The sequence below is a fragment of the Megascapheus bottae genome, chromosome 18 (assembly GCF_031878675.1).
Source record: "Megascapheus bottae isolate mThoBot1 chromosome 18, mThoBot2.hap1, whole genome shotgun sequence".
Taxonomy (NCBI): Eukaryota; Metazoa; Chordata; class Mammalia; order Rodentia; family Geomyidae; genus Megascapheus; species Megascapheus bottae.
In genome coordinates this window covers 36,492,166-36,512,219 of record NC_143526.1, presented here as the reverse complement: position 1 = coordinate 36,512,219, position 20,054 = coordinate 36,492,166, and the positions used below count along the sequence as shown (strand labels likewise).

The 20,054-nt window shown below is 43.0% G+C and overlaps 1 protein-coding gene across 1 annotated transcript in view; it reads left to right on the top strand.

Annotated features, from left to right (window-relative positions):
* Ptprt (protein tyrosine phosphatase receptor type T) overlaps nt 1-20,054 on the top strand; it is a 679,440-nt gene that overhangs the window by 218,955 nt on the left and 440,431 nt on the right. The window lies entirely within an intron of this gene.

Here is a 20,054-nt window from a genome sequence, read left to right as displayed (position 1 = left end):
ATCCAAAGTACCAGGTGATTAGAGTTTGTTTTTCCCCTCTCTACTTTCTGAAGTAAGTGCTTTGAAGAAGATGGATTCAGGGGAAATGACATATTTCTCTTTTCTGCTGAAATGTGTGGTTTCTGCTCAAATAGGAGGTGCTGCATTTATGGGCAGCACACAAATTGAAGAATGGAACTTGCTTTTTGCCAGTCAAGTTTATCATTTCTGCTTTGAGAGGTGCCTCTTGCTAGCAGGGAAAGTTAACAGGGTTTGAGGAAGCTGACCTCTTTGCCTCTGCTTGTTAAAAATAACCTGGGCCACATATGAGAAAGGCATGCAATTAAATGTTCCATTCCCTGTGACATCCGTACTGGGTGTTGACCAGTGATGGTTGGTGAAGTGCCTGGCAGTGGGGCAGGCTGAGGGTCACTGTCTCCTGACTCTGACAGAATTTAACTATCTTGTGCAAGCTATGTCCTGTGAGGTCACCTGTTGGTGAAAAAGAAGGCTGTTTCTGGGGCAGCCTTTAATAAATATGGCAATATTGTAGACTATGAATGCTGGATCCAAAGGTTTAGAGCAGAAACCTTACTTTTGCCATTTATCAGCTGGGCAGCCAGATCATGTTTCTCACCTCTCACTGCCTCAGTTGACCAACCTCAGTAATGGACACAATACTGGGGTGAACTCTAAGAGAGACCTGTGATCATTGGGCTAAATTGTTAAAGCAGTGTGTGGTAGGTACATTAGCAATACTCCACATTTGCTCTTATTTTCACTCTTTGCTACTGTTGTAATTGCCATTATTACCCATGAGCTGCTTCCCCTTCCTTGGCTTTCTAATTTGAATGTCATCAGACTTTTTAAAAAATATTTTCTTAGAAGTGACATTTTAAAAGCAAAACAAGAGGAAACAAGTGAATTGAATTAGGGCAAAGTATTTTATGTAACATAAGGTGTCCAAAACACTGCTGCCATGTTGAAACACAATTGATGTAAGGATGGTGAGTGTTGTATCTTGCATTCTGTATTAGAGATTTTTATTTGGGGCTGAGGTGGGTGGCGTGTTTCTAATAGCACATGCCAATCAGCACTATTCACTGTTCAAGCACTGTTCACTGTTCAGCTTCTCAACAGCCCCATTGGGTTGGTGGTGTCTACATCGGCTCGGGAACTCCTTTCCTGCACTGTAGGTCTGTCTCTGGCAGATAAAAGTACATGCAAAGGGAAGGGAGATTCCTAAGGAGTCCCAACTAGGATCTGGTACTTTATTATCTATGTGGTCTAATTTAATCCTATGATCATCTGACCTGTACTGGCTCAGTGTCAAAGAACTAATTTATCCAAAGCCATCCTGCTATACAGGGACAGAATTTGAAGTCACATCTAGTCACCAGGGCAAAGATGGCCACCAGACGCTTGATTCTATAGATAGTAGGACGTGGGTGCTGAGATGGGGTTTACTCAGGACACCTGCCCATGGTGCCCAGCCTCCTGTGTACCCACGTGATTGAGCCTCGGGCTTAAGCTTGAGGTAAGACTAAGCTGGTTGCTGAATCTGTGACCAGGGTCACAACTCATGGGGAGGCTGGGCTCTGAGTCCAGGCTTTGGCCAGAGTCAGGACTTCATCTGGGTAAGAATTCAGTCTCTTGACCCAGGTCACTACTGTGCCTGTGGCCAAATCAGAGTTTGAGCTAAGGCGGAAGTCAGGGTTCTGTTTCAAGTTAAGCTCAGAGCTCATTTTGTGTCCATTTGATAGAGTGGAGGCACAGCCAATTCACAAAGAATTCACTGTTCAAAGTCCATCTTGGCAATCCAGAGCCCATTCCAGGCAATGCCTGTAAATACCAGCCATTGTCCCTCCTCTGCCTTGGAGTAGACGCAAGGGACCGGCGCCAGTCTGGGGAACAATGCAGATGTCTGTTTGCAGGGAAAGCCACAGGGAGGGTTGGAGTCCTCTCAAGAATAGCAGCTTCTGCAGAATGTTAGGGGAACCCAATAGTCAGATCTCCCTGCCCCATTTACCACGCAGAGGACCCGGATCTGTGAAACTAGATTCCAGATGTCTTGTTGCTTGGTCCAAGAGTGATGGGGGCAGAGACCAGACTCCTCTTGGCTTCTCAGGGAGGATGGGCATAGCTCAAGGGGAGTCACCCAGCAGGGCTGGACCGTGCAATCCATCCAGTCAGTCTGGAATGCCAGGATACATCAGACTCTTATTTCTGAGTCCTGAGCTGAGTCAAGTGATACCAGTACCAGGGGACATAGAAAGCTCTGTTTGTTACACCAAGCCAAGTGCCAAACCGAGGCCCCCGAGGGCTGCCTCCCAGGATGGTGTAGCCACACAGGGAACTCTCATCTGCCTATAGACTTGAACCAGGAGCTGCTTTCAAATAAACCCTTCAGTGGAAAACAATCCTGGGGTGGAGAGGGCAGGAGGGGTGAGGGGAAAAAGGGGTGATATACTCCCTTTCGTGTATAGAAATAGGGAATATATGTATGTGTGTGAATGTCAACAGATTATAAGATCCTAATAGATCTGGTTATTACCTTGAGGTTGTAGGTAGGGTGTTCTGAATAGAGAGGAGTCCAGCCAAGTGTCTGAAATGAGGAGTGTGTATCCCTTCAGATCTTCAACAGACTTTAGTGATGCTAGGAACAGGTGCATCTCCCAAGGCCCAGAATATGCTGGCTCCCCACTCCCACCACTTGTGTCGCGGGCCCAGTGTGTGGTGGGAAGGAGAAAAGGAAAGCTTGAGGGAGGATGGTCCCACTCTATGTTCTGGAAGCAGTTTTCCTGAGATCTGGTCCCAGCAGTGGGCATCTGAGCATACACTGACGCTCATTATTGGATTATTATTTGGATTAAATTATTCTCAATATTTGGATTGAAATTAAAATAGTTTGCACAAAACCCAAAACATTACAAAAAATTGCCTGAGCTGGGCACCAGTGGCTCATGCTCCTCCCCTTAGCTATTCAGAAGGCTGAGATCGTCAAAATATGAATATCCGAGAGTGTGTTTCCCTAATCCTAGGATGGCCCGGGCCATTGCACATCTTGGCTCCCCGGCTTACACTATAGCATTTGCAGTCCATTTTTGACTAAAGTATATTATTATGCAGCACATGGCTGCATGTCCCTGGGGTAAGAGAGGTCTGTGTGTGCTGTTGTAGTTGCTGAATCTCTGAAGGAAATGATATCCAAAAATGATTGTGCATTTATAATGCAATTTAGGAGCGCTTACATGTGTAGTTGAGAACAGCACTGAATGTGCATTTAATCAGGAATCGTAGAAAGTCACTGGTAATCCTTCTATGCTTCTTCTTTATATTTCTATTCCTAAGTTTGCTTCTTGGACATGCCATAGAAGTTATTAAATAACTTTAAAGACCAATTCCATGCTAGATAGTAGGATAAGGGATATAGAATAGAATATAGGATGGGGAAAAGAGCAAACCCTATGGATGTGTGTATTTGTGTTTGTATACAAATGTTTCTCTGTGCATGTATATACTTGCATGCGCATACATATGTACAGCAATATGTCATAGACATGTTAAAAAGTATAATTTTCATTTGGTAGACAAATGGTAAATTATTCAATAAGCTTTATTGAAGTACTTGGCAACTACTATGGGGAAATGAATGGATCTTTACCTCAACTCCAAAAAACTCTTGCCACTATGTTATTATTAAATCATCACAAACATTACACTTGAAATAAAAAATCAACTTGGACATTATATAGGAAAATACATGTGAACTATTGGATACCTATGCAGGGCATATATTAGGTGTATATGAAAGGTATTTCATATCTCATTGTCTCTGTTTCTTTATCTATACTATGAGATAACAAGAGTGTTGATCTTCCAGGATCACTGTAGGCATTAAGTAACATGTCTATTCCAGAGAAAAGCACCTTGCCTGTGGGAAGTACTATACAAATGTTAACTACTCTGGTTGTTTTTAAACATGGTCTCTAGGGCAGGAAGGAAACTAAAATGATAGCTAGAACCACATAAAATGAATGTCAAAAAGTGGTATACACAAAACAATGCAAATGACATGATAAAACTTCAGTCTTGATAATACGAAGGGTAAATATTCTGTATGTGTAGAGTTATTTCAAGCCAACAAGTGGGAAAAAAAGAGACTTCTCAAAGGAAATATGACCCAGCACCCTTCTGGTAAAAAAAGGAAATATCTATACTAATTAATTCTTTTAATTTGTTTTCAGTGCTGAGGTTTAAACTTGGGGACTTCCTTATATCTGCACAACAGGTGCTCTACCTCTTGAATAATGCTCCTAGTCCTGTTTGCTTTAGTTACTTTCCACCGTGTTTCCACTACCCACCATGTTTCCACTACCTACCATCTTTCCACTTTGGCCTTGAACTGCTATCCTCCGAATCCCCATATTCATCTTCTCAACCAGTATCTCTTGCGGTACACTGAACTCTCATGGATGTTTGGAGTGTCTGAGTGAGCAGAACTAAATCCCTGTTCTTGAGGAATATATGTCTGTTGGATAGTAAATATGTGAACAAGGAACCAAATTCTCCACAGATTATAAAAAAATCAAATCCAAATGATGAGTAACCAAGTTCATTCACCTTGTCACATAGCAAATGTTTTTTGAGTGGTTGTGACCATTCATTGGTGATGACACAGGGAAATCAACACTTAAACATTTGTAATGTGAACAAAGAAAAGACACAGCACAATCTGACTGTTGTCTAATATTTTCTAAAAGATCTTGCAATGTGTGAATCCTACAATGTAAAATTTAACTTCTAGGGAGATATCCTGAGGAACAGTCAGAAACACATGGAAAGATGTCTATACAAGAACATATATTGATCCATTCATTTATTTACAAATATTACTTGATCACTCCTGCCCCCTCCCAAGGTGCTGTTCTAGGTTTGAGGGATACAGCCGTGATGTAATGAACACAATGTCTTTCTTCTTGGGGAGTTTAAACTGTAGAATATGAGAGAAGGATTGAGGCTGGGGGGAGTAAAGGTGATTAAATTCAAGGCATAGTATATGCTAGGCAAGTACTCTATCTCTTGAACCACGTCCCCAGCTCTTTTGTTTGTATTTAGTTCCTTAGAGGGAGTGGTGCTAACTTAGCTTGAGGCAATGTGCCTTCTTTTTTTGGGGGGTGGGAAGAAGATGAATTCCAGATTGACACACACACACACACACACACACACACACACACACACACACACACACACACACACACCTTATGTAGAAATGGATCGTGAACATATCAGGAAGGCAATGGAGGCTATAAAAACATTGCTGAAGAAACCAAGTCTATCACCTGTGTGTTCTCTACCTAGGACTAGCACTTCCTAGGGACCTTTCTGAAGGTTATGTAGCGAACCAGGGGAAGCCAGGCTCTCATGCTACCACGAGGGGACAGAGCTTTCATCACGGAGAGGCAAGGAGGCCATATCATACACAGAATTGGGGCCACTGTCAGGAGGTTGCTTGTAGCTGTGATCATTCTATACAGATTTGTGGGCCAGAAATGTGGGCAGAACTCTGCCAGGAGAGTTTTCTCTGCTCCACGAAGTTCTGGCAGGCTGATATCACTCTTCCTTTGTAGAGGGTAAACTGGTTTTCAGAATCCAAGATGGTTTTTTTCCATTGGTACCTAGGAGAGCTGGGCTCTTCTGGCCAGTTGACTGGAGTGCCTGGTAATGACTGCAGCATGTCATTCTCTAGTCTAGAAGATTCTACAGGATTCAATTGGCAATCATGTTTAATTATCATATAGAGTACAAGAGGAAGGGAAGGAGCCAAAGAGCCATTGTGATTTCATAGAAATAATGAAAATCTCCACCTGAGATTGCATCTATTTATATTCGCATAATAAGATTGCTTGTCACTCAATATTTGAGGGAATACTGGTGGATAAGAGAAGATCATGCAGAGTGTGTGTGAGTAGATGTTGTTGAATGCCCACAGGCACTTTTTGAAAAGCTTATGTGCAAGCTGGGAAATGGGTGACTCACTAGCTACTCCAAAGGCCGATATCAGGGAATCACAAACAGCTTGATGAAAAAAGCCTATGAGATTCCAGCTCTAATTAGGTAGTACAATGCTGGGCTGGGGGCATTGCTCAAGTGGTAGAGCATCAGCAGTAAGTGTAGAATCTGAACAAACGTACACAGCTCTGGATTCAAAAGGGAGAGAGAGAGAGAGTGAGAGAGAGAGAGAGAGAAGGAGAAAGGGAGAGAGAGAGAGAGAGAGAGAGAGAGAGAGAGAGAGAGAGAGAGAGAGAGAGAGAGAGAGAGAGAGAGAGAGAGAGAGAAGAGAGAGAAAGTTCCCGGGAAATTAAATGAAAAACAGAATATGAAAGAAGTAAGTAGAAGTAAAGAAAAAACAGAAAAAAAGAGGAGTTTAACAGCTAGTGGAGTCAGTGTCTAGCTATGACAGGGGTCCAGTAAAATTACCAGCTTTCCCAATAATAATTTGTCCGATCCCAATCCCCCTGCTTGGCCATTTAGAAAGAATTCTCCTGAAGAACAAGCCCTAGGAAAACACTTCAGAATCCCTCACCCCTCACAGTTTGTCAGTAACACTGGGGCTTATGGGGGCAGGGCAAGAAGACTTTTGCTCAAATAATTCTACAGACTGGTTGTAACTGTCAGTTTCCAAGTAAAGTTTGTCTTTGATTTTTTTTCTAAGAAAGCAGTCCCCCTGAAGATCTATTTAGAGATTACAAGTCTTGAAGAATGTGTTTCCATCACCAAGGTCAGGATCAGGACTATCTCTGTAGACCTAATTCCCAGGGGAGTTGCAATACAGTCTCATCATTCATTCATTCATTCATTCATTTCCATAAGCTCAACAGACATTTTAGTACATGCCAGGGCAAGGCATAGCAAGGACAAGGGGACTCTTCTAAGCCCTGGTGCTGTAAGGGTGAGGGTTGATAAAATCATTGATCTGTGTTCTATAAAAACATTGCTGAAGAAACCAAGTCTATCAACTGTGTGTTCTGCTCTACCTAGGACTAGCACTTCCTAGGGACGCAGTAAATACTCTTGGATAAAATGAATTGGACAGATGAGTAAGGAACCATTTGAGGATGGATTGGTAGAGACAAATGCATAACCCAAGAATGTCCCCTATGCTTCTCTGTACGGTCCAGCATGTTCTGAGGTGATCGCTGAGTTGATTTTGCTCCTAGTTCAATGTCCTACTTTTCCTTAGAGAATTTCTGCCATTACAAAGCACACCACCAACAGCCAGTTACACATAGCCAGTCATCCATATCTTGAGGTCTGCAAATTTTCATTTTAAAAGCACGAAGCTCTCTTTGTGAACACATTGCAAAACCATGTCCCCTCCTTCTGTGCTCCCTCTCTTGGTGCTCCCTCCCCCTGCACCCCCGCTGTCCTCCCCAACCCATGCCAGGAAACAGTGGTTTTCTGATTGATTTATTTCCAGGACCTGCACATCCTTCCTAATAATTGATGACCCACTGTGATCTTGTGTTCTGTCCATCTCTGGATGGACCACCTCTATCCTAAGACTCTTTCCAACCACTCTGCCTTCTCTTCCGAGTGTCTCCATGTCAACACTGCTTCAGAACCAATTCTCCAGGCCTGCAGAAGGCTCTCCATGATCTTCTTCTACAGCAAGATAAGTGCATGCCTTTGTTCTTCTCTCCACAAAATTGACCAGATTCTGGGCCATCTCTAGGGACCCGGGGTGGGCACTGAGCCAAGCATGCATTATTAAGATCATCACACAGTTTAGCCTGGATTTTCCAATTTGCTAGGGTGAAGCCAAGCCAGGATCCCTGCACCTTTGTTGTTCCCAGGGTTGATTTGTTTCCCTCTTCACTTGTGCATTCATTTCAGTTTTTCCTTTAGAACAGAATTTAAGTTGTTTATTGATTTGGGCTGTAAATTGCTCAGCCCTGCTCCAGGCAGGAGATGAGATAACAGTAAGAATTCTACCACACTTTGCAGCCCTGTCTCTCCTCCACCCCTGAACTGTTTCCACCTGCCGGGCCTTGTCTTAAGTACCTTTGCTTTTCCATAGCATTTTTATTTTCCTGTCTAAAACCAATGCAATTTTCCCTTCCCCAGAGTTTCTTCTATAGAAACTTCTTTGTTAAGATTGCATCTTGAACAACTCTAGTTGGAGAACTGGGGAGAAGGTAGCATTAAAACAAGAACAATTTTGGCGAATGAAGAGAAGGGGTGGTGGTATGCAATCAGGAATTCAAAGCAGATCCTACAAAATTAAGAAAAGTGAGGGAAGGGGTGAGTTGGGATGATGGGGGAAGATGTTGAAAGGGGCCCCATCATTCATTATGTACTTTATTCATAAACTGCTTGGTTGAATGGTAACTCCTTTGTACAATTACTTAAATATAGTGATGATGATGAAATATGATAATGATGATGATGATGAAGAGGAGGAGGAGAAGAATAAATGATTTTGGCATCTACAATCATTCCCTGTACCTTTAAGCCTTTTTCCTGTGTAGCCACCAGTTAGAGAATATACAATTCAACTGATATAGTTCTGGGTAGTTGGAATTTCCTGGTAAAGAGAACAGATAAATACTAGCCTTCATGATATTTTCATTCTCACAAAAGGAAGTGAAAAATAATCAATAGCATAATCAATGCATATAGCTGATGTGTATTCAGAGGTGGTTTGAGTGGGGATACTCAAAGAAGGGATGGTGTATCATTTTAAATAAGTCACAACCATGGGCCTCATTGAGGAGGAAATTGATTGCTAGTCATGGGGCTTGAACTCAGGGCCTGAGCACTGTCCTTGGACTTTTCTCAAGGCTAGCACTCTGCCACTTGAGCCACAGCACCACAGCTTTTTCTATGTATATGGTACCGAGGAATTGAACCCGGGTCTTTGTGCATGCTAGGCAAGCACTGTTACCACTAGGCCAAACTCCCAGCCTCTATTGCAGAAACTTTTAAAGGAGACAAAGATTTAGCCAAACCAATTTCTAAGGGTAAGATTAGAGGGAAGATCTTTTTTCTTTTCTTTTTTTCATATATTTTTATTGTATTATATTTGCCAGATAGAAGGTGCATTAATTCATATACATTGATACCCTTTCTCATGTCTTGGTCCCCATTTCCCTCCCTCCCCCCCCCCCCCACCTAGAGGGAAGATTTTATAACATAGGGACAGACAGTGCAAAGAGCTTGGGACAGGAACATGCTTCCAAGGAAGTCAGATGGGGCTATAACAGAGTGTGTATGAGAGTGGGCAGGGAGGGGGGGGGAAAGAGGGGGGATTAAGTAGACATGGAGTCATGGAGGTAACTGCATACAAGCTTGCAAGGCTCATGCCACTGCAGAACTTTTCAAGTTTCTGCCCCTGCACCAAGTGGAGAACCACAGTGGGTGGGTGGGTGGGTAGGTGGGCTGGTGGGTGGGTGGGTTTTTTGAACAGAAGGAGTGAGATTATTGGCTTTCTGTCAAAAAAATAAAAAAAAAATCAATCAGGCTCTGAGTTGAGTAGCTTTACTAGGAGAATCTGTGGGTCCACTCCATTCTTGGTCTTTCTGGAGAGAAAACCCAACCCAGAGGCTAATCTGTGTGATGTTTGAAATACTCCGGGGTATACCTTACACAATAGGAGAAGGGGAGAGGATAGCCTTGGAGTGTGACCAGCTAGATGGTTAGTTCTATCACCTCCAGAAAATTACTTCCCATCTCTGTGTCTCTGCTTTTGTGTTTCCGATATGTAGATAATTTTTAAACTCTCTACTGGAAAAATTGAGCTGAAGATTAAAAACAGTACATGGTGGAAGCAAGGAGAGCCACATAGATTAGGCTCTGGGTTAGGTTTTCTCTCCAGAAAGACCAAGAATAGAGTGGACCCACAGATTCTCCTAGTAAAGCTACTCATACTCAGGTTTCTGTCCCAGTTTCTTCTCTTGTTTCTAAAATGGGCACACTCACGTGAATAACCCGTGGTGTATGTCTGAGAAGACTGCATGATGCATGAGTGCTGTGAGCTCAGGGGCTTTGCATTCTGGCCTCTTCCTGAAAAGTTGTATATGTTTATTTGTGTATGCCAGTGTACATACACACACACACACACACACACACACACACCACACACACACACACACACACACACACACACCGAAGCTTTCCTCATCTGGCAACCTATTATTATAATTAATTATTGTTATAATTATTATGATGATGTTGAATATAGGGCCTCGTACTTGGCAGGCAGGCATTCTATCATGAGCTAGCCTATGATAGGATCTTTCTTTTATTCCTGAGTTAGACTGAACTATAATCCTTCTATTCATGCTTCCCGCTATCTCTGGCATGGCAAGCACAGGTCACTATATCCAGCCAAATGTCTGAGATGGAGTTTCACAAAACTTTGTGCTGGGGTAGGGGGTGGAAGCAATGAGTCCATACATAGTCATGTCTTTGCCCTCCTTCATCTCTGTTCTTCATCTGGGCAGTCCTGGCCCTCCCTGGCGGCCACACCAGGCAGGCAAAAGTGGCCATCACTGTCAGCCAAGGCTAACAATAACATTGCCAAGGGAATGAACTCTCCCACCTCTTTCAGTGTTTCCAATAAGAGCAGAGTTCAGTGTCTCAGAGCTGTGAAATCGTTTTATTTACACAGAATGATTCTCCGGGGCAGAAGAAAAGCTATAGGTTTTCATCTTTTCTCTTGTTTGCAGACCCACAAGCCTGCTTTCTCTCCACACCCTGTTCCCTTCAGGCAGCCTACACCTCTGCTTGGGTGTCTTTCAGGTTTCCTCCCATGCACCCACCTCTTTTCTTCCTGCCTTCATCACCAAGCCTGATATCTGACTGACCCTCGGTGGGTGCTGTGGGTCATTAAACTTAGTTGATTTCCTTGCAAACCACGTCCAGATCCAGTATTGCAAAGAGCCTACTGTGTCTTTTTTCTCCTGTCTGCTCTAACAGTCGGCACTGTGAACCTATCCTACCTAGCTTTTTTTGTTTTAACTGTCTTTATACTGGTAACTTTCTTGGTGCTGGCCTGTTTTTCTTCAGACTGTTAAACCTACTCGCTTCTAAAATACTACTTGACCTGAACATTCTAGTATACTTTATTGTCAGTTTTATTCTTCCTCATTTTACTCCCCAGAATCTCTCCTGACCATCCATTTATCATGGCATTTACTGCACTAAATCCCAATAGCCTCTCTTTCCCACAGGAATGCAAGAATTGGGTGTCGGCCAAGTCTGGAGACAGCAGCCAATTCAGGAGCAGAAGCCCCCTGGAAGCTTGGGCAACATTTGCCGAGCGAATGAATAAAAATACTTAATAGCAATCACGTTGAAGAAAAGATGGTGGTGAATTCACATGAATTCTCCTATGAAGAAAAAAAAATCCAGATAGGCATGTATGAATGCCTTTATGTCTCTCTAAACCATAGTTCATCCTCATAAAGCATGGAAAGTTCTAGATGACAGGTTGTTTTTTCTAACCTAAATGACTCCTGGGCGAGAAAACTTCACATTTGGAAGTCTCAGAGAACCCCAGAGAAAATAGACCAACTTTGATGAACACAGGAAACTCGGGCCACAGGATCTGCTAGCGTTTGGAGGGAAAATGACCAAATGGGCATACTTTAATCCAACTTTCCTATTGTGAGAGGTAATTGATTGACTCATTGGTTTATCTAGTGGGGTAGCACTAGATAAACCAGGGAACTGAACCCTGTCTGTGGGTCAGTACTATGTTGCAAGGTGTGGATGTATTGCTGAACACAACTCCTATATGCTCATGGTTTAACTACTTGAAAAATGGAGGGTGGAGTAAAGGTCCTGACTTTAACTCAGGATATCAGGAAAGGCTGCCCAGAGGACGTGATGTCACAGTGATGAGAAGATGGGACTATTAGGATGGAGTTAGCTCTCTATAGGGGGTCTCTGCTCTGTTTTTTCCTGGGAATAGTGGCCCTGCAGGAGAGATTAAAGATGCTCCATTAGCTCTGTGTGTGTGTGTTGTGTGTTGGTGTGTTGGTACTGGGACTTGAACTCTGGGCCTGAGTGCTGTCCTTGAGCTTTTTGCTCAAGGCTCAAGTTCTACCACTTGAGTTATACTTTCACTTCCAACTTTTGTGTAGATAAGATTAGAGTCCTGTGTAGTCTCCTATCTGGGCTGGCTTTGAATCTCCATCTTCAGCCTCCAGAGGTCTCAGCCTCCACAGTAGCTAGGATTACAGGTGGGAGCCATTGGCATTGACACTGGCTTGTTTGCAGTGCACAGGATCAGGGACTGAACAGGATCTGATGATCCCCTGGGAAGCTGAGCAGACAGGCTGGTTCAACAAGAGTGTGGCACCCTTGTCCATCACGGAGGCATTTGGAGCAGAGGTGATGTGACCAGACCTCCTGTATTGAAGGAGCCAGGGGAGGAGAGAGGTGAAAACCAAGTAACCAATGTGTGGTCCCTGCAGTCATCCAGGGAGAAAGGACCATTGTTGACCTGCACGGGTAGGCAATGGGGCTGGAGAGAAGTGAGATTTTCAGAAGGTTAAAAATCGCCTTTGCAATGGGTTCAATCCAGGATTGGCAAGCAATAGCAGGTGAATTGGATCTGGCCTTCTGCCCAGCCTTGTAAATTTCATCAGAACATTCACACTATTACAACATGTTGTAATAGTGTTTCAAAGCCTATAGTGTATTTATCTGGTGGTGGGTTTTTTGTTTGTTTCTTTGTTTTTCCCCGAAAGCATTGGTAGTCCTTGGATAGATGTATGGCCTGGAGCCATGATTAGAAGGAAGGTTTCTGAAAGAACTTTCTGGTTCTGTACATTGTTGGAAACTCAGGGAAGGTTGCGAAGGTCCATGTTAGTCTCTTCACCATCTGCAGCGTCCCTTCTCTTTTAATTTAACCGTGCCCTGGCATTTAGCCAGGCCCTTCTCCATCTCCATCCTTGGGGCACTGATCTCTATCCTGTCTTCTGTGTGCCTGTGTCCTTGACCTTGACCTTGGCCGGCCACAGAATTAGCTGCTATTCTCATCTATGTACATGGAAGAAAGGTCCAGCCTTCAGGGTCAAGACTCATTTTCTGTCTTCTTTTAGTTTCTTGTTATATTTAGTCTCTCTATGCATCTGTGGCCAGAGCTGGATCTGGTCTTGTTCTCAGCCCTGGGCACTAGGCTACCCCAAGTTGCTGGCTTCACCTAAGCCTCCCCCAAGCTCTGTTGCTGTGGACCAGGTACACCTTGAGCTGATGCCACCCTTCCTGCTCTCTTCCTGTCACTCCCTCTACTTGAGCATGGTAACATCCTGGGGGCATGACCCATGATTTCTTCTCTTAGAAGCCAGGGAACAAGCCTTGTTGTCTTTTTTTAAACAGGTCACCTTTGGTGAGTATGCAAATTTACTTTTCTACTTGTCAAAGTGACATTTTCATCATGCCTAAAGTTATTAAGTGGTGTCTTTGGCACCCACTTTTTAAGCAAAGTGGAGTAGGCTGGGAAATGTCAATAGTGATAATGTAGAGTTATGTCCCCAATACCCTTTGATTGAACACATGACGGAAACAGTGCGAACTCCAGAGCCCTTTGCACGAAATTGGCAGTTAAAGAATTTGTTCAGACTCATAGCTTTTTAACTGTGAACCCCGAATGTCTTAAATAAAATACCAGCTGCCATGGAGATCTGACCGGCTAGGAAATGTCAGGCCTTGGCCTATCACGCTGGCTAGCCCCACAATGTCCTTTCTACATCGGCAGGCTACAGTGTTGCCCCAGTTTTGCAGTCCATACCATCCTTAGTCAGAAAGATGGAAAAGTCTGCCCCTCAATCTGAGACCACTACACTAGTAATATGTTAGTGTATCTTTACCCCATGCAGAAGGGCCTGCTGTGATGACTTTGTAAGTACAGGTTTGATGTAAGGAAGAGAGGGGCAGGGCTGAAAGGAAAGGCTGGGGAAGGAAATGAGGAAGAAAAGGAAGGAAAGGAGGAAAGAAAGGATGGGAGGGAGGAAAGAGGAAAGGAAGGAAGGAGGGAGGGAGGGAGGAAGGGAAGAAAGGAGGGAGGGATAGGAGGACTGCTGAAATCAGTAGTAGTTGAGATAGGCTTTACTTTTTGGGGGGTTTAGTGACTAAAAAGGGGATCCTAGAATGTAGAGAAAGTTCTGTTTCTTGGTCAAGGCATTACTTACACAGTATGTTCAGTGTGGGAAAACTCACAGATCGTGCAACATGCAAGTTTCATTTTAACTTTGATTAAAAGTGAAGTAACTAATGAAAAAGTTAATTAATGATAATCAGGAGAAAGCAGGGATAAGATGTGTGTGGCAGTACCTTGCATCTAGGGGACTTGTCAGCAAAGTATGTTCTTTCTGGAGGTACCAGGAGAGAATACAGCTTCAAAACTAGCAGTGTGGCATCTCCAAGCTTCTCTCCTGCCCTTTTCTCCTTCTGTGTTTCTCTTCCTTTCCCTTTCTTGATTCCCTTCAGACCTTTCCCCTCCTCTCCCCTTCTCTCCTCCCTCCCCCATTTCTCACTCATAAAGACTCTTGTGATTACATTCAGGCTCACCCCAATAATCCAGGCTAATCTCTCCATCTCCAGATCATTAACTTAATCACTTAATTAACTTAATTAATGAACTTAATCTGTTAAAGTGTCTTTTGGCAATGTGAGGTATCACCTTCACAAGATTCCTGGGTTCCAGGGAGTTAGGATGAGGATGTGGAAACTGTTCTTTGAGCAGAGACTTGATGTTGCCTACCTCAACATCCATTGCGGAAATGTGCCCCTGTTGAGAAAGGCAGAGGAACAAGTGAGTGCTTCATGGAGACAATGGTTAGGTGATTGCTTTTCTCCATCATGTCTGCCACCATTAAAGTGCCTGTGAGGAACTGCTGATAACATGGACTGTGCTGAAGCTGGACCGCTTTGAAAAGTATTATGCTTTATACAACATGTGCACAAAGGATAAACAAGAAGGAGGAAACAAGACTGCCAGAGGAGAAGTGTTCTCATTTGTAGTACCTAGTAGTTCATCCACATGCCTCACTGACTGCAGACTCCAAATTTTTCTGTGAAAACAAGAACATTGTTGTTTTAATGTCAGCATTGGGAGAGGGGGGGATCTGGAGTGGAGTAGAAAGAGCCTGGGAAGACTAAAGTTCTAAAGACTCTCTGGAGCTGGATGTGGTTGCATGCACCTGTAATCCCTACTACTCAGAAGGCAGAGGCAGGAAGATGATATGTTTGAGGCCAGCCTTGGCAAAGGGAGCAAGCCCCTATCTCTAAAACAAACCAAAACCCAAGGGGGATAGGAACATAGCCCAAGTAGTACTTTCCTAGGAGATCTGGGTTCATTCCCCAGTACCAAAATAAAATAAATAAATAAGAGATAATAGATAGATAGATAGATAGATAGATAAACAGATAGACAGATAGAATAGTACCAGTGGCTTATACCTGTAATTTTAGCTATTTAGAAAGCTGAAAATTGTTATTTGAAGCCGGTTCAGGTAAGAGACTCCATGAAAGTTTTATTTCCAATTAACCACACACACACACACACACACACACACACACACACACACACACACACACACAAACAATCTAGAAGGACACCTGTGGCTTATATGTTAGATCGCCAGCCTTGAGCAAAATAACTGAGACAGCACGCAAACCCTGAGTTCAAGCCCCAGTACTGGCACATGCTTTTGAGTGCATGCCTGCCCCCCTTCCCAAGATGATTTAGTGAATCCCAGGACCCCATACTGTCGAGCTGTTGGTCTGATTGGCCAAGACCCTCTGTTCATCAGTAGGGGCCCCATTATTATGGTTTCTATCACTGGGACATTGTTAGCTGTGTGTATGTGTGTGTATGAGGGGAGGGGAGCTGACACTGCTCCTCTGTTGTGAGGATTCAATTGCTCCCTACAGCGAATGGAGTTCTTGAATTGGGATGTGAGGCCAGCACCATCCTGGATGGTGCGTTTGTCCTGACAAGGACTTTTGCCAACAGAAATTACTGAGCACTATGTACCTCTTTAGATAGACCTGTGCATTGTTAGCACAAAACAGAATTTCACAGATGTTCTTTCTTTTCACTTTTTATTGTTATTACAAAAGTGATATCGAGAAGGGTTACAGGTATGTAAGTCAGGTAGAGAGGACTTTTGTTGGTTGTGGGGCTTCAACTCAGGGTCTTAGTGCTGTCCCTGAGCTCTTTTGCTCAAGGCTAGTGCTCTACCATTTTGAGCCACAGGTCTGCTTCCAGTCTTCGAGTGGTTAATTGATGATGTCTCATTCATGGGGACTTTTCTGCCTAGATTGGTTTGGAACCACAATCCTCAGATCTCAGCATCCTGAGGACTTAGGATTATGGACATGAACTATTCGTGCCTGGCTAAGAGGACATTTGTTTTTGGACAGTGTTTTCACCTACCATCCTCACCCACAAGTTGTAGAGTTCATTTTCAACATAATGTTCACCCTCTGTCCCACCATTTCTGTGCCTTCCCTTACCCTCCCAGAGACAGATAAATGAACAATCAAGACAAAGAAAGTGAAAACAGCAACAAATAAAATACCTCTTGTTTCCATTTCCTGAAATTCATAGATGTTCATTTTTATATGCAGTGAAAGCTACTTATTAGAAACCCAAAAGTCACTTGGTTCGTAAAGGAAATAAAAATTCATATTTGTTCAACAAAAATTACTCTATTAGTAGGGTTTCTGAGGACTTGAATTTATTAGACTGCTAGATGTCTTGGCTACTTTACAAAGATATCGATGGATATGCACATAACCCAGCCATTCCTCATTATCCTTGGGGAAAAAACAAACTCCAGGACTACCCTTCCACACATACATATACACATACCAAAATACTTTAATGCTTAAATTCTTTATATAAAACATATATGCACATACATTCAATGTATACATATATACATTGAATTTATGCCCACCTTCTCCTATACATCAAATCATCTGTGGGTTATTGTACTACCTGAAAATGTATATGCCATATCCACAGCTGTTATGGTGTGCTGTTTTGGATTGATGATAAGCAAGTCTGTGCAAATCAACCTGCCTCCGTGGTACATGGTCCGCAGTAGGTTTGATCCACAGATGCAGAGTGAAAATGACACAAGGCAGTGGATAAAAAGAGCTGATTAGGCTTAGAATATTCACAATGTCTAATGGTATACATTGTGAATATTCTAAGGGTGGTCTTGAGCTAGTTCTTTCTTGTATTCAGATGCCAGCATAATTCGTTATATTTTGCTTTTTTTTTTTTTTGCCAGTCCTTGGCTTGAGCTCAGGGCCTGAGCACTGTCCTTGGACTTTCTCAAGGCTAGAGCTCTACCACTTGAGCCTCAGCACCACTTCCAGCTTTTTTTCAATGTAAGTGGTACTGAAAAATCGAACCTGGGTCTTCATGCGTGCTAGGCAAGCACTCTACCACTAGGCCAAACTCCCAGCCCCAACATTTTGCTTTTGTTCTTGTGCACTTGCTCCCCAATGCTGATGATGACCATCTCCAACTTTTCCCTAACACCAGTTCAGAATCAGCAAGTGAGAGGAGGGAGAAAACTTTGGAGTTGTTTATGTTCCTGTCTCAGAAGCAGCAGGAAAAAAAGTCTGAGAACCAGAGAACAAGGCAGGTAGTAGAAGACCAGACTGAAATGACAAAGAACTGTGACTTTCCTTGGAAAAATCTTTGACGACATTTCCCGGAAACATGTAAATGTAGGAGTAAATGGCTTATTAATTACGAGCCTCTCACCTTGGTAATTAAGCAATAAAAGCCCATCAGGCAGTGCATTTGTGGGCGATTAGAGCTGTATTTGGCGGAGTCAGAAACTTGCAGCTGAAGATTAAGTGGTTCTCACCACCTGAGAGATGCATTAATCACCTGGAGTTAGCCTACCTGGTTGGCTATCTGCGGGTTGTTTAGTTGGAATGGCATTTACACATTAAAATGAGGGCTATCTTTACATGCTGCAGAGCTCTGGAGTGAAGGGGAGTTACTAGGTAAGGATAAGCAGGGCTTCCAGGTATAGTATGCTGATGCAGGACATCTGCTGCCAGGTCACCTTTGTGTCACTGTCAAGAAGGGACAGATGGGAATGATGGCCTTGACACCAGTGATATACATTGGATACCCTGCTGAGAGGAAGGACTCTGTGTCCTTCCAAAGGACAGAGGAAAACCAGGTAGGGTTGTTAGAAGCACCTAGATGGGAATTTAAATATTGGCTTCATTTCTTGCTGCATTATGTTGGCCATGTTAGTCTCTCCAGTTGTTGTGGCTTTTACTATCACATAAGTATCTTCATTCGCATTCATCAGCCTTTCATTTGTAAGAAACGAGGCCCAACAGCTCAGTGCCACATGGCCATGTTTTGTTGTCACCATGATAAATACTCTGAGAGGAACACTTTATACAAGAAGAGCTGTATTTTGGTTTTTGATTTCAGAGGTTAGTCCACAGTCAGTTGACTCTATCTCCTTAAGCTTTCTGTGATGCAGAATATCATGGTAGCATGAGAGTATGTCAAAGGGAAGTAGCTCATATCATGGCAGCCAGGAAGTAGAAAAAGAGATAGAGGAAGTAGAGAGATACAGGAAAAGGTGTGCCCCTCTAGAGCCTATTTTCTCTTGCTAAGTTCCACCCCCTAAAGCTTCCATCACTTCCACAAATAACACCACTAGCTGGGGATGGAGAATTCAGTGCATGAGCCTGCTGGGGGACATTTCATACTCTGACTATAACTTGGGTACAAGTTGGATAACCCAGTTGAGCTTGTTCACTCATCTGCTGGTTGATTGAGGGTCTAGGATGAGATGGATCTTTTCTGGATATTATATCTATAGCTCTCTCTGATTTCTCCGGCATCTCTGCCTCTTCCCCCTGGATATGTGAGCTACTCAGAGCTTCATCTTATGGTGGCATGGGAGATAATAGAGACATTCAGTGATAGAGTCTCCAAATGGTCATGTCACCACCTGTCTTATTCTGTCAGCCAAACTGAGTCATGAGGCCAAGTTGAAAATCCATGCCCTTCTTTGGGTGGGAAGAGCTGCAAAATCATGTAGAAGAGAGCCCCCACTGGATGGTAATTATCCATTGTAGATTATCTCCAGGACATCTGTTGGATACTAAATTCCTCAGATGCATAATTATTGTCTATAAAATGAAGTAGTAGTTAAATAATAGTATTGAATCTTCACCCACTTTTCCCATATAGATTAAATCATCTGATGATTTATCCCTGATGAAGGGATGGTGAAAATGTTGAGGAAATTGTGAGATGTCTCATATAGTTTTTTTATACAACTGCTAATTTTATTTTAGAAGAAAAAAATGTAAAATGTGCTACTTACTGTGCTAGGTTCTGAATAAGGCACTTTTGTGTAATACAGAGCATAGCAACTGTGTCAGATGTTAAGCAGATAATCGTGTATGTACACAGAAATTACAACTATGTCTTAGATATTGAAAGGGAAAATAAAAAAAGATGTTAATGGGGACTTATAATAAGGAGCTCTACTACAAAGTCTTGACCTATGTATGTAGGCATACAGAAAAACTTGACAGCCTGAGACAGCAGGCAAACAAGTGTATGGTGTGAAAACTGCCAATCCAGGGAAGGGCTGGATGTATGTTCTGCCCACTAAGCTTTGTATACTGATACAAGGATGGGTATGCAGGAAATCCTGCAGTAAGTGTGGCTCTATCCTTTTCCAGCCCCAGACAGCTCCCTCAGTTTATGAACTGTAGAATGTTCACTATGGGCAAATTATCTTCTGATCCATAGGAGCCTAAAAGGAGATTCAATCTGAATGGTTTGCTGTGCTGATCATCTTAAGTCCCACCTCCCAAGCCATCAAGGAGAAGGAACTTGTTAGGAGGATGAGAAGGTAATATCTAGAATTGGACACCAGGAGAGAATTCAGATTAATAGCTTCTAGATAGTATTAGCTGTCTTCATGAGGAGACCATAAAATGTTGAGCACAGATCATGGTAAATCAGACCCAGGTGATATTGTGTGAAAGTACAG